Source organism: Moschus berezovskii, chromosome 4, assembly GCF_049115385.1.
Source record: "Moschus berezovskii isolate FMDL1 chromosome 4, NW_MosBer_1.0, whole genome shotgun sequence".
Lineage (NCBI taxonomy): Eukaryota > Metazoa > Chordata > Mammalia > Artiodactyla > Moschidae > Moschus > Moschus berezovskii.
The window spans coordinates 38,123,809-38,137,824 of record NC_142463.1 but is presented as its reverse complement, the minus strand read 5'-3'; the positions used below and the strand labels follow the sequence as shown (position 1 = coordinate 38,137,824).

The 14,016-nt window shown below is 44.2% G+C and overlaps 1 protein-coding gene across 2 annotated transcripts in view; it reads left to right on the top strand.

Annotated features, from left to right (window-relative positions):
• KANK4 (KN motif and ankyrin repeat domains 4) overlaps positions 1 to 14,016 on the top strand; it is a 73,003-nt gene that overhangs the window by 19,172 nt on the left and 39,815 nt on the right. The window contains exon 1 of one of the 2 annotated variants that reach the window (XM_088835349.1): positions 13,408 to 13,546. The exons of the other annotated variant lie outside the window; for it this stretch is intronic. The gene's annotated coding sequence lies outside the window, so the exon portion shown is untranslated. Of the gene's footprint in view, positions 1 to 13,407; positions 13,547 to 14,016 lie in introns of those variants that run through there. 2 annotated transcript variants of the gene reach the window in all.

Sequence of the window (14,016 nt, the reverse complement as noted above, 5' to 3'; positions counted from 1 at the left end):
TTTTATCAAATCTATTGGTGTTGAATGTGCGTAATACAGTTTGAGAAGCACTGAACTGAGTCCCAAGGTGTTTTTTTAAAAAGTAAGTTAGAGCTGCTGCTGCTGCTAAGTCACTTCAGTCGTGTCTGACTCTGTGCGACCCCATAGACACCAGCCCGCCAGGCTCCCCCGTCCCTGGGATTCTCCAGGCAAGAACACTGGAGTGGGTTGCCATTTCCTTCTCCAATGTGTGAAAGTGAAGTTGCTCAGTCATGTCTGACTTGTAGCGACCCCATGGACTGCAGCCTACCAGGCTCCTCCGTCCATGGGATTTTCTAGGCAAGAGTACTGGAGTGGCTTGCCATTGCCTTCTCCCTAAGTTAGAGCAGGACTTCTCAAACTATAGAGTGCCTAAAAATCACCAGGAGGGCTTGTAAAACATTGACTCCTGTTCCAGAGATCCTGATTTTTGTATTCATTGTTTGTTCTAGTCTTAAAACAATTTTTTTTTATTGGAATATAGTTGCTTTGCAATGTTGTGCCAGTTTCTACTGTACAGCAAAGAGAATCAGCCACATATATACACAAATTGTTTCCCTTTTGGATTTCTTTCCCATTTAGGTCATAGAACATTGAGTAGAGTTCCCTGTGCTATGCAGTAGATTCTCATTAGTTATCTATTTTATACATAATATTGATAGTGTATATACACCAGTCTCAATATGCCAGTTGATCTCACCCTCCTACCTTCTCCCTTGGAACCCATATGTTTGTTCTCTATGTCTGTGTCTGTTTTTCTTTGGAAATAAAATGAAGATCATGGCATCTGGTCCCATCACTTCATGGGAAATAGATGGGGAAACAGTGGAAACAGTGTCAGACTTTAGTTTTTTGGGCTCCAAAATCACTGCAGATGCTGATTGCAGCCATGAAATTAAAAGACGCTTACTCCTTGGAAGGAAAGTTATGACCAACCTAGATAGCATATTAAAAAGCAGAGACATTACTTTGCCAACCAAGGTCCGTCTAGTCAAGGCTATGGTTTTTCCTGTGGTCATGTATGGATGTGAGAGTTGGACTGTGAAGAAAGCTGAGAGCCGAAGAATTGATGCTTTTGAACTGTGGTGCTGGAGAAGACTCTTGAGAGTCCCTTGTACTGCAAGGAGATCCAACCAGTCCATTCTAGAGGAGATCAATCCTGGGCGTTCATTGGAAGGACTGATGCTAAAGCTGAAACTCCAATACTTTGGCCACCTCATGTGACGAGTTGACTCACTGGAAAAGACTCTGATGCTAGGAGTGATTGAGGGTGGGAGGAGACGGGGACGACAGAGAATGAGATGGCTGGATGGCATCACCGTCACTCATGTGGACATGAGTTTGAGTGAACTCCGGGAGTTGGTGATGGACAGGGAGGCCTGGCGTGCTGTGATTTTTGGGGTCGCGGAGAGTCGGACACGACTGAGCGACTGAACTGAACTGAACTGAACTGATACCCCTTTTCTATATTCCACATATATGTGTTAATATATGATATTTGTTTTTCTTTTTCTGACTTACTTCACTCTGTATGACAGACACTAGGTCCATCCATGTCTCTACAAATGACTCAATTTCATTCCTTTTAATGGTGGAGTAATATTCCATTGTATACATGTACCACATCTTTATCTGTTCCTCTCTGGAAGAACATTTCAATTGCTTCCATGTCCTGACTGTTGTAAATCGTGCTGCAGTGAAGATCAGGGTGCAAAGTGCATGAGTCTTTTTGACTTATGGGTTTCTGTGGGTATTTGTTCCATTCTTATCTATTGCCTTCACTTCGTGGGTTCCTCAGAATAGGTGTAGTGGATGTGAGTAGGATCCAGGCAAACTTCTGGCTCACGTCTTGGCCCAAAGCTGCTCCTGGTTTATGTATGTGGAGCCATGAAGGGGAATCTGGGCTGGACTTGGGTCCTGCACTGAGTCTTTGGCAGCAGCATCCCACTACTTTGGGGGGAACTGTTCCACTCTCAGAAAGGGCATCTCTCTCCTGAGTTATATGAGGAAGGAGCTGTGGAGCCCTGCAGCAGCCACATCACCCCCCCAAAAGAAAGGAAATTAATTTGTAACCTAAAACTCTGAAAATACATGTTTGTAATGGAAATTTCGACAGAGCAATAGATCTGCAAAGAGCATTTTCTCTAAAATTGACATCTGTGTAATTTGACTGCTGCTATCTGATTAAATAGCAATTAAATGTTTCAAGACTCCTTGGAACTTTCAAAGATTATTTGAAAAGTAATTGTATTGTATTGATTGAATAATTTTAAGTTAAGCAGAAAGACACTGAATTTCTCAGTCTATTCCTTTGCAAATAAATTCATCTTATTTATAGATCTATTGCATGCTCCCCAAATGTTGTTTATATGTTAATAATCATCTGATATTTAATGAGCATGGGTGGTGATGGAATTAAATGGTAAATTTGTTCCTTTGCTAAATCCTGTCTTGTTCCTTCTCTTTCTATTCTAACTCCACTGGCAACTCACTTCACAGACAACTGCAGAACTAAAACCTGAAAGTCAGAGACCACTGTGGTTAAAAGCTTGGTCTCTAGAGTGAGACATACCTCAATTTGAATTCCAACCTGCAGCTTACTAGCTTTACGTCCTGAGTCTATCATTTGTGAAAAGGATATAATAGTACCTACCAAATATGGTCATTGTGAAATTGAACATTATCACTGTACAACATTGGACAGTGTCTGGCTAACAATAATTTTATTATTATAACAATAGGAGTAGTGACTATTATGATGATGATGCCCCAGTTTTTGAATCTCTAAAATGGATGTGACGGGAAATTAAAAGTGTAAATGCGTGAGTATTCAAAACTTCTTCTTTGCCCATAGAGCCTTCAAGTAATTCCCTTCTAAGAAAACTTCTGGCATAGCTTGCTTGGCTCTTGCCCCTCCATTAGTATGCCAACTGGGGTCATCCAGTGATGAGAAATCTCTGGACAAATGGAGCCAGTATTAGGACTGGGACAAGGAGAGAGAGAGATGGCAGAAGATGGGTGAGTGGATGCCAGAGGTGAGGGAGGGGAGGGAGGGAAGAGCCAGGTGGAGAATTTGCCAAGGGATGCTGGGGAACAGAGCACATGGCTGCTGGAGCAGTTGCTTCGCTGGAAATAGATACTGAGAACAGCAGAGACAGGAAAGAAAAACTTTAAGACTTTGGCTTTGTGCTAAGAATGCACTTCCCCTTTCGTGTTTTCTCTAGAGACTGCAGTGAAGCTCTGGACTGCCTCCAGTTCATTTTTTTCTACTTAACTGCTGTTTCTTTGAACACATCCCGAGCTGAGGCCGGGCCATGAGGTGGCCATCTTTACTTCATTTACAGGGGAGTTGAGCTAGTACCGTTCCAGGGCTGAATGAGGATGGGTCGAGGAACCCAGTACACAAGATGTGCCTAGTCGCCAGTGGCAACTATTTCCTTTGCTGTGCCTGTGGCCACAGGCTGCAAGCAAAGGTCACCAATAGGAGTAAGAGCAGTTCACCTGCTCAGTTTACCCACATCAGTGCATTATCCTCTGTTTAGACTGGGGACACCAGCCACATTGTTTGTTTTCAAAGAAGCCATCAATGTGGTGTCCTACAATGCTACACTGCAGACCAGGGCCATCAGCACGAGGTTTATAAAGGAAAGCAGGAGGCTAGGAGGCAGAATCTGACCTTGGCCTTGCTGTATGGTATGGGCAACTCCTTGAGCTGCAGTTTCCCCGTTAGTAAATGCAGATAAGTTCCAAGGTCCTGTGTCGTGTTTCTCGGCTTCAGGTGCAGTAGATCATCAGAAGGACTAATTGCACACTCCACCACCTGCATTGCTCTGAGCTAGTGCCCTACAGGAGACCCAAAAGTATAAAAAAGGGGCCTCAATTAAAAAAAAAAAACTCCTAAAATCTGACTGGAAGAAAAAATGTGAACATCTTTGTGTTTTTTTTTTTTTAAATTGGAGTTACCTAATGAAAGTCCAACCAGTCCATCCTAAAGGAAATCAGTCCTGAATATTTGTTGGAAGGACTGATGCTGAAGCTGAAACTCTAATACTTTGGTCACCTGATGCGAAGAACTGACTCATTTGAAAAGACCCTGATGCTGGGAAAGATTGAGGGCAGGAGGAGAAGGGGAAGACAGAGGATGAGATGGTTGGATGGCATCACCGACTTAATGGACATGAGTTTGAGTGAACTGCGGGAGTTGGTGATAGACAGGGAGGCCTGGCATGCTGCAGTCCATGGGGTTGCAAAGAGTTAGACATGACTGAGAGACCGAACTGAACTAAACTGAAAGGAAGTCTGGGCTTCCCTGGTGGCTCAGATGGTAAAGAAGTCACCTGCAATGCAGGAGACTCACACTCAATCCCTGGGCTGGGAGAATCCCCTGGAGAAAGGAATGGCAACCCACTCCAGTATTCTTGCCTAGAGAACTCCATGGATAGAGGAGCCTGGTGGACTACAGTCCATGGGGTCTCAAAGAGTTGGACACAACTGAGCGACTAACACTTTCACTTTCAATGAAACTCTACCTGTCGTATGCTCCCAATGTGTAACCATTTTGTGACACCTTTGAGCTGCTATGGGGTGATATAAACATGGGATGTCAGTTCTGAAAACACCTTTCCTTAATGACTTTAAAACAAAACACATCAAAACAAAACCTAAACCAGAATAGCGTATATCCTTCCTTTGTATTGCCAGGTGGCACACTGGCAATGAACCAGTCACCAAGGAAAGTTGAGGTTGATAGAAGTTTCTCAAGCCCTTCTTCTCTCACTGCCTCTCTCTGCTTCACCTTTAATGATGCCCAGCCTGTCTTCAGCCACGTGCTGCTGAGGTTGAATGTTCATTGCCCTTGTCTGACCCACATCACAGGTGCCCGCTCCTTTATCGACTGTGTTAGCTAGAGGGCCAGGCGGGACCTTGTGAAATAATAATAAAAAGCCTTCCAACTTGCCTGAAAAGTTTGGAAACATCACTGGCTTCACCCAGGTATCTGGAGATGACTTACCAGGTTCAGTTTTGTTTAACGGACTTCCTTGTGCCAAGAAAAATCTTCCTCCCAACCCAGAAGGCAGATGCCGCAGCCCACACGAGCCCTAAAGTGTCTGCACCTGCAGCCGTGTTCTGAAGCCAGCCTGATGCCTATGAAGTCTTCCGCTGGACCCTGATCAAGATCGTGATGCTGGGAGTGGGGGCTGCGCAAAGAGGGTGGGTTCAGGGGCACCCTACTGCAGAGGGTGTACATGTGCTTGCTCTTATGATGCTTTCACTGAAGTGACGCAGGAGGGAAAAGAGGCTGAATTCCTTGATTTACTCCCAGTTGTGGTTCCAAGCTCTTTGGACTGTGGCCCAGTTTGGCCAAGCAAAAGACCTTGTGGCCCACAAGGTCCTTAAGCCCAGTGATTGTCACTTTTGGGTGAGAAAGAATTTGGTAATAAAGGACAAAGGGGAAGAGAAAAATCATCAACATGGTCATGCAGTAAATCCTCAGGACAAAACAGTCAGCAGGAACTCTGAAGAGTAATTCTCCAAGTAATGTAAATTAATGGAATAGAACAATTAAAAACCCAGCCAACGCTGATGCCTCATTGTAGAAGTCAAGGGTCACAGTTGCAAACAACGGAACTGATTCTAGCAAGTTTACGTCAAAGAGGAATTTATTAGAGGATGTCAAGTCACTCCACCACCCTCCCCAGAACTGCTTGCCTTCAGCCCTTGATTTTCCAGGGCACTTCCAAGCTGAGGCCTGGCCTGGGAGCCTCAGCATGTTGAGTGCAGGTCCCACAACGGTGTCCTAGCTGTAAAAGAGGCTGGCACTGTAAATTCTGTGTTCTGCCTTGAAGATGTGGAACTCCTAAGGAAGGAAATAACCCAGACATAGGAAGGGTGTTCACATGGTGCTGGGTAGCCCAAAAAATATCTTTTGCAGTAATAACAAAGCACCCTTCCTGAAAACTGCAGGATTTCCAGCTCTTTGCCTGCTTGTGTACACCCTAGTTCTGCAGTATTGTTTACTGATGGATGGAGGTCATATTTTTTTGTAGAACAGAGAATTAATATTCTCAGTAAACTCTTCTAATAAACTAATTTTCATGTATGAATGCCAAGGTTTATTAATTCTCAATAATTCATTATGTTCTTAATTCCGTATAAAAATGAAATCCCATGTATGAAATTTCCTTTGAGGGTAATGAAAAAGTTTAAAATTTGATTGTGGACTTTTCAATAATGAGTTCTGGCAATATTTGAATATTCACATTCCTAAGAATGAAACCTTTATCTTAAGCCTCAAAATGGTTCAAAATCCTAAACTTATAAGCTAAAACTATATAGCTCTTAGAAGAAAACATTGAGGAAAATTTCTATGGCAGTGAATTTGGCAATAATTTCCTGGACGTGTTACCAAAGCACAGGCAACAAAAAACAATTTAGATAAATTGAACTTCATAACCTTTGTGCATCAGAGAACACTGTCAAGAAAGCAAAAAGACATCCTACAGAATGGAAAAAAATATTTGCAAATCACATATCTGATAATGGGTTAATGACATTAGTGATACTAACCCATTACCAGCTATGTGATAAAGAACTCTGACAACAAAAACAAACAACCCAGTTGAAAAATGGACAAAAGACTTGAATAGACATTTTTCCAACTAAGATATACCAATGGTCAATAAGGACATGAAAAGATGCTCAATAATCATTAGTCATTAGGGAAATACAAATCAAAACCACACTGAGTTAACACTGCACACCTACTATACTTACTAGGATTCCTATAGTGATTTTTTTCAGTTGGAAAAAAAAAAACGTGTTGGTGAAGATATGGAGAAACTGGAACCTCCATGTGTTGCTGGTGGGAGTGTAAAATGGTGCAGCTGTTTTGGAAATACTTTGGCAGTTACTCAAAATTTAAACATAGAATTAACATATAACTCAGCATTTCCTTCCTAGGTATATATCCAAAATGAACAAATACTCGTACACCAGCGTTCACAGCAGCATTACTCACAATAGCCAAAAGATGGAAACAGAGCAAGTGTCAACTGATAGATGAATGGATAAACAAGATGTGGTCTGTACATATGATGGCATATTCCTCGATCATCAAAAGAAATGAAATGTCGATGTATGCTGTCACTTGGATGGGCCTTGAAAACATGCTAAATGAAGTAAGCCAGACATAGAAGGACAAATATCACATAATTCTACTTACAGAAGTTACCTAGAATAGTCAAGTTTATAGAGACAGAAAGTAGATTAGGTCTTATCAGGGCTGGGAGCAAGAGGGAATGGGGAGTTATTGTTTAATAGGTTATAGAGTTCATGTTGGAGATGATGAAAAAGTTTGGGTTATAGATAGTAGTGATGATTACAGAGCATTGTGAATGCCACTGAATTCTACATTTACAGATGGGTAAAACAGTAAATTTTATGGTATGTATTAACATATTTTGGGCTTCCCTGGTAGCTAAGTTGGTAAAGAATCTGTCAGCAATGCAGGAGACCCCAGTTTGATTCCTGGGTTGGAAAGATCTGCTGGAGAAGGGATAGGCTACCCACTCCAGTATTCTTGGGCTTCCCTTGTGGCTCAGCTGGTAAAGAATCCATCTGTAATGCGGGAGACCTGGGTTCGATCCCTGGGTTGAGAAGATCCCCTGGAGAAGAGGAAGGCTACCCACTCCAGTTTTCTGGCCTAGAGAATCCATGGACTGTATAGTTCATGGAATCACAAAGAGTTGGACACAACTGAGTGACTGAGCCCACACACACAGCATGTTTTACCACGGACTCCACTTTACGGCTCAGTCGTAAAGAATCCACCTGCCAATGCAGGAGACGTGGGTTCGAACCCTGGGTCAAAAAGATCCCCTGGAGAAGGAAATGGCAACCCACTCCAGTATTCTTGCCTGGAGAATTCCATGAACACAGAAGCCTGGTGCGCTACAGCCCATGGGGTTCCAAAAGAGTCAGACATGACTTAATGACTAAACAACAATATTTTACCACAATTAAAAAAATTAGGTTGTGGCAATGTTTCCACAACTCTGAGTATGCTGCAGCTATTGTATAATTTTTATGGGTAAATTGTATTGTATGTAGATTATATCTAAATAAGGCTATTAAAAAATCCTTTCCAGCTCTGGCAGTCTCTATGATGTATCCATTAATCTGTTTATTTATTCATTAATTCAACACAATTTTGTTGCGTTCCTACCATGCCAGCTGTTAGGAATAGGGAGATAAATAAAATAAATGCAATTCCTGGCCTTTCCTTGCTTAAAACACTGTGGGTTTTAAAAAGTAATCATAGCTAACATTTACTGAGTGTTCACTAAATCCTGAGCACTGGCAAAAGCACTTAAATATACCTTATCTCATGCGGTTCTCCCAATTGTGTATTGAACTGGGCTTTTCTTGAATAAGGACATTTTCTCAAGGTCACACAATCAGAATTTGAACCTGGTCTATCTTACCTTGAAATCCTTGCTCTTAATCATTCATCACCACGTGTGGCAGCTGGGTTCCAGCACCCGAAATTGGGGTATTCCCTGGTGACCTGCCCATAGGCCTGTCTGACAGGCTGCCTGATCTGAGTAGCATTGCAGGGAGGGTTAAACTTAGAGATGAAATGATCTCCAGAAGGAAGTGGGTTTGGAAAATAAGGGCTAAGTCCATGGAATCTTGCACAGCCATTTACAGTAATCACTATAAATCGGGTATCACTATATTTTCTAAATGTTACATGATAAAATTTTAAATACAAAATCAAATTCATAATTAAATTTGTATCATTACGTTAATGGATAATATATTTATCATTTATTAAACAGACTATATACCAGCCTCTAAGCTGCTGACTTGTACTGTTATCTTATTTAATTCTCTGATCTCTGACAGATCAATGATGTGTACAGTGTGTCACTATTCCTATTTTACAAGTGAGGTGGCTAAGGCACAGAGCAGTAGTTAGTAGTTAGTTGCTAAGTCGTGTCCGACTCTTGTGACCCCATGGACAGTAGCCTGCCAGGCTCCTCTGTCCATGGGATTCTCCAGGCAAGAATACTGGAGTGGGTTGCCATTTCCTTCTCCAGGGAAGGCACAGAGAGTTTAAGTAATTTGTCCAAGGTTGCACAGTCATTAGCGGAGCTGGGATTCTAGCCACGGTTTTTGACTTGGAGTCCAGACTCTTAGCCACCATAGAAATTGCTCTTCAATTATGTTAATATATGCAACATAGATGGACATGAAATGAGTTGTATCAAGATGGGGGGATGATGGTGATTTCCCACTTGCCTCCCACCCCAGTAATTTATTGTTTTCCAAGAATACGTCATAATAGTGGTGACTTTTTTAGACCAACAAAAGAAATCGCAGGTCGCTGTGACCTTTTTCATCTTCTTACTTCACTGTTTCATTTTGTTGTATTTGATTTTGCAGTTGCCTGTGCGCATGCACAGACTAAGCCAGAGCAGTTGCACACACAAGCCGGGTGCTGGGAGAAGCCTGCCCCTCTGTGGGCTGCAACTGCCCTGACTCTGCTGCCATCTTCTGGGAAGGGGAGGAGAGTGTCCCCTTATCACACTTTTCAACACTGAGGACCTCTCTTTAAAAAAAAATTGTTTTTCTAACTTGTGAAAGAGTCTGTGTCATACTGTGGTTGAAAGCAAAATGATACCTGGATTCGAATCTTGGCGCCGATGGTCTCAGTAGCTGGGCAACTTCTTTAAGCCTCAGCTGATTGCAGCCATGAAATTAAAAGACGCTTACTCCTTGGAAGGAAAGTTATGACCAACCTAGACAGCATATTAAAAAGCAGAGACATTACTTTGCCAACCAAGGTCTGTCTAGTCAAGGCTATGGTTTTTCCCGTGGTCATGTATGGATGTGAGAGTTGGACTGTGAAGAAAGCTGATCGCCGAAGAATTGATGCTTTTGAACTGTGGTGTTGGAGAAGACTCTTGAGAGTCCCTTGTACTGTAAGGAGATCCAACCAGTCCATTCTAAAGGAGATCAATCCTGGGTGTTCATTGGAAGGACTGATGCTAAAGCTGAAACTGCAATACTTCGGCCACCTCATGCGACGAGTTGACTCACTGGAAAAGACTCTGATGCTGGGAGGGATTGGGAGCGGGAGGAGACGGGGACGACAGAGAATGAGATGGCTGGATGGCATCACCGACTCAATGGACATGAGTTTGAGTGAACTCCAGGAGTTGGTGATGGACAGGGAGGCCTGGCGTGCTGTGATTCATGGGGTCGCAAAGAGTCGGACACGACTGAGCGACTGAACTGAACTGAACTGATACCTGTCCTCAAATAATGGAAATAACCAGTACTACTGTATAGGGTCATTGTGGGAATTAAGTTGGCTGGTTTCAAAATGGACCTAGAGTGCCCGGCACAGTGTAGGGTAGGTAAATTGTATGCCGTTCTGATGTTTCTCTGGCATCTTTTTGATGATTAATTCATGTGGTTAAATATTTTTCTAATAGTAAACACCAGTATTTCTTCTTTCCTGAATTGGTTGCTTCCTTATTTATCTACTGGCCTCTTGATTTTACAGTGTGTTTGAGTCAGAGACTAAGAGCATTCTGGAAGGGTCTCAGTGAGGGGAGGGATGAGGAGTAGAGGTCTCTTCCCTGGGACCCTGATACCTTTCTTTTTCTCCAAGGAGTATTGTTTACTGCAGCCTCCTCACTCCCTGCAACTGGCCCTGTTTCCTCCCTGAGAAATTTTCATCTGCCTTAAAGGGTCAGTCAATTGAACAGCTGATTCCCACTGGACTGCTACACCCACCGATCTCCCACGGGTGATTTCTTTCTGTGTCCGGTGAAATTGTGTTCCGTCAGAATGGCTGTAACCAGTCTGCTCTGAGGCTGCTTCAGCAGCACGTGTCCCTAAGCAGTGTGCTGCTTCCCAGCCCTGTGAAACCGCACAGACTGCCAAATAGCTGACCTCTCTGGGCAAAGTGCAAAAGCCTAAGGAACCGCTTAGATACAAGGCACATTCTTCAGATAGTTCCACCTCTTTTCCCTCTTGCCTGATGCCATCTTGTCTGACTTAGCTGCCTACCTTTCCTTCATCATGGAGCAAAAGGGACCTGGGCCATATAATTTGGAGGTTTCTAATTGCAAAAGGAGTCAAACCTCCCCCCAGACAAATGATCCCTGATGGAAAAGTTTTCTTGGATAAGCGTGTCTGGTCCAGGGGAATTTTCTGGGTAGCTTGGTGTTAACATGAAATTGGCTACTAGTCTTAAGATAAGTGTCTGAGTCAGGTGTAGGGGTAGAGACATGCCAGTATCCCAACATGGTAAGGGCCAGAGGCTATGGAGAGGAAGCTCAGATTTCCTCTCCAAAGTTGTTGGCTTTTCCTATGAAGACCTTCCCTAAATGTGAGATCACCTTCTGCCTTGAGAGCACTAGCATTGAAGCTTACATCCTGGAGTCCTGTGTCTCCTGAATTCACCTACATGCCCAGTTCAGGCTGTGTGATTTAGAGGAAAGAGTATTAGAGTGGAAGACAGAATATCTGGGTTTGAATTGAGGCTTTGCCTTTTCTTAGCTTTGTAACTGTGGGAACCAACTTTGTTTTCTCATCTGGAAGATGGGGATAAGATTCCTGTTTCTGCTCACCTCTATTCTAGACCATGGAATAAATTGTGTATACTGGGTAAAGGCAAAAGACGGAAAAGATGGAAGAATCTCCTCTCCTCTTAGAGACATAGGCAGTCAGCACCGTGCCTGAACAAGTACCTTGTGTGGAGCTCAGAGAACTGAAAGTGCTGCCTGTCTTCAGGAAGAGATCTGGAGGAAGGGAGACTTACGAGGTATACGTGTGTGCGTGTATGTATTTTCCTGTGACTCTGCTGTCCTGGCTCCTGAGCCAAGCTGATCTGTGGCACTGCTAGGGGCTACTATTTCCTTCCCTCATTCTGCTGAGTTTTTTGTTTTTTCAGTCTGATGAGAGGCCTGGCACCTGTTGGAAAGGAGAGGCGCTTTCTTGGTACCTGAGGGAGTATCTGAAGAGGTCACCTGTGTTTATAGCCGTTGGTATCGTGGATAAGTTCAGTTTGACAACCTTTATGGAATGTCGAGCTCGTGATGCTGGTCTGGGAGACAGACAGAGAGGCAGCAATTAGAATTCAGGTGATAGCTGCGGTAATCGAGGGCCGACAGGAGCAGTGGAAATAGGCTGGCTACAGCACTCGGAGGGGGGGTGGCGGGGGGATGCTGAACAGAGCTTGAGGGGACAGATGGGAACTGGCCAGTGCTCCCAGAAGAATGTTGGTTGCTTCAAGAAAGGCTCAGTTCTGCGAGTAAGCCTCTCACTATTTTGTCTTGAATAAGGAAGAATTTATCTTGGGAGAGGAAATGGGAGGGCTTACCTCTGTCACATAGAAAAATCGGAGAGGCAGAGTGGGTGGCTAGAAAGTCATGGGACAGGTGAATGGAGAGCTCTTTTTAACTCAGCTTCCTGGTGAAATGTGTTATGCTTCTAGCCTTTCTCTAGCCAATTCTGAGGGGATGGTTGATGGTCATTTAAAAGCTATCAGAGAGACAGTTTGTGCCTCTGTATATTTTTTCATATAGCCGCAAAGTATATTTCTGATTTATTTTGATTTATTTAGTTTTGATGGTTTGGTCTGCATGCTAGTTAAATACTTTTAACAGTTGAAACAAGTGAATGTTGGTGTTTCCTAGCCTCATGCATCACATCATCCCATGCCCTTCAGTAAGCTTTTTAACCTCTGCCTTGAGCAAGATGCTCTAGAGCCTTCCAAGGAAAGTAAGAAGTGTGATCCAGTGTAGTGGGAAAAACACAGAATTCTCTCCCAGGAATCTTCATTTTAATCCAGATTCACTCGTGGGTGAGCCAAAGAAAGTCACTGTTTCTCACTTTCTTCACCTGTCCAGTGGGGACGCTCAGCCCTGCCCGGCTGCCTTAAGCTGGAGGTGAAGTGCTTTCCCAGTGTCCTGGGCTGGATGCAGTCATCACTTCAGGGTGACACTCAGCACTGGCATCAGTTTCAGTGTGGGTTAAACAGGAATCCGCCCTGGCCTCTGAGAACACATCCTGACAGGCAGTGTCTACAAAGGTCAGAGCTGCTTCGACATGTCTTCCTGATGGGGCTTCATTTCCAAGGATAGCCTCCTTTGGCTATAGCCACGGAAGGTCAAGGGGATAAGGTCCTCTAATCCTTTTGCTGAGATTGTATTTGGGAGCCCAGACGCTTTTCTGGCCCGTTTGGACTGCACCCACCCCCCTGTATCTCCTTCAGGTCCAGTGGTGGTGCTAGATTTGCAGAGCGTCTGTGCCTGCGCCTCACACCTGCCTCTGCTCCAGAGAGCTGCGGCTGCAGTGGGCTGGCCGAGCCTTTTCACGGCGCCTGCCTGGGACACCCTGAGACCTTGCTCTTGCACAGCTGCCTTCTCCCCGGCTCCTGCACCCGCCCTTCTGAAGTCACTGGTCCGCGCTACAGTTGGAAGCCCTGCCTGGAGCTGGATCCTTACAGAAGGTACTTCCTTGCCTTTCTCTTTCTGCCAGAATTGGGTGCGTATCAGTGCTGGGGCATCAGATTCGTAGAGCAGCAGGAAGTGGGGGCTGCCTGTCTGGCCCCAGGAGCTCACGGGTCATTGTTTCTTCCAGCTCTGCCCCATAGACTTCCAGTTGCTGATTGATGAGGGTAGTGAGCAGTCTGGGGATTGCTCACAGAAGCCTTGCTCCGCTGTGGGATCCAGGAGGCGGGTGGGAGGGGGAGGAAGTTTCTAAGAGCCTGGAAGAAAGAGATGCACCAGTGGAGGGTTTCAGCTCTTTAGGATGCTGTGTTCTCGTTAGGAACAATTTTATTAACGAGCCACTCAGGTGCAGGGAGGGAGGAGGAAAAGCATAATTAATTATGACCCCTGTTCCAGTTGAGCGCCTAGCTCTGGGAGAGTCCAGGGAGAAAGGTGTGTGTCATTTCAGCATCTTTAGATGCATCCCTCT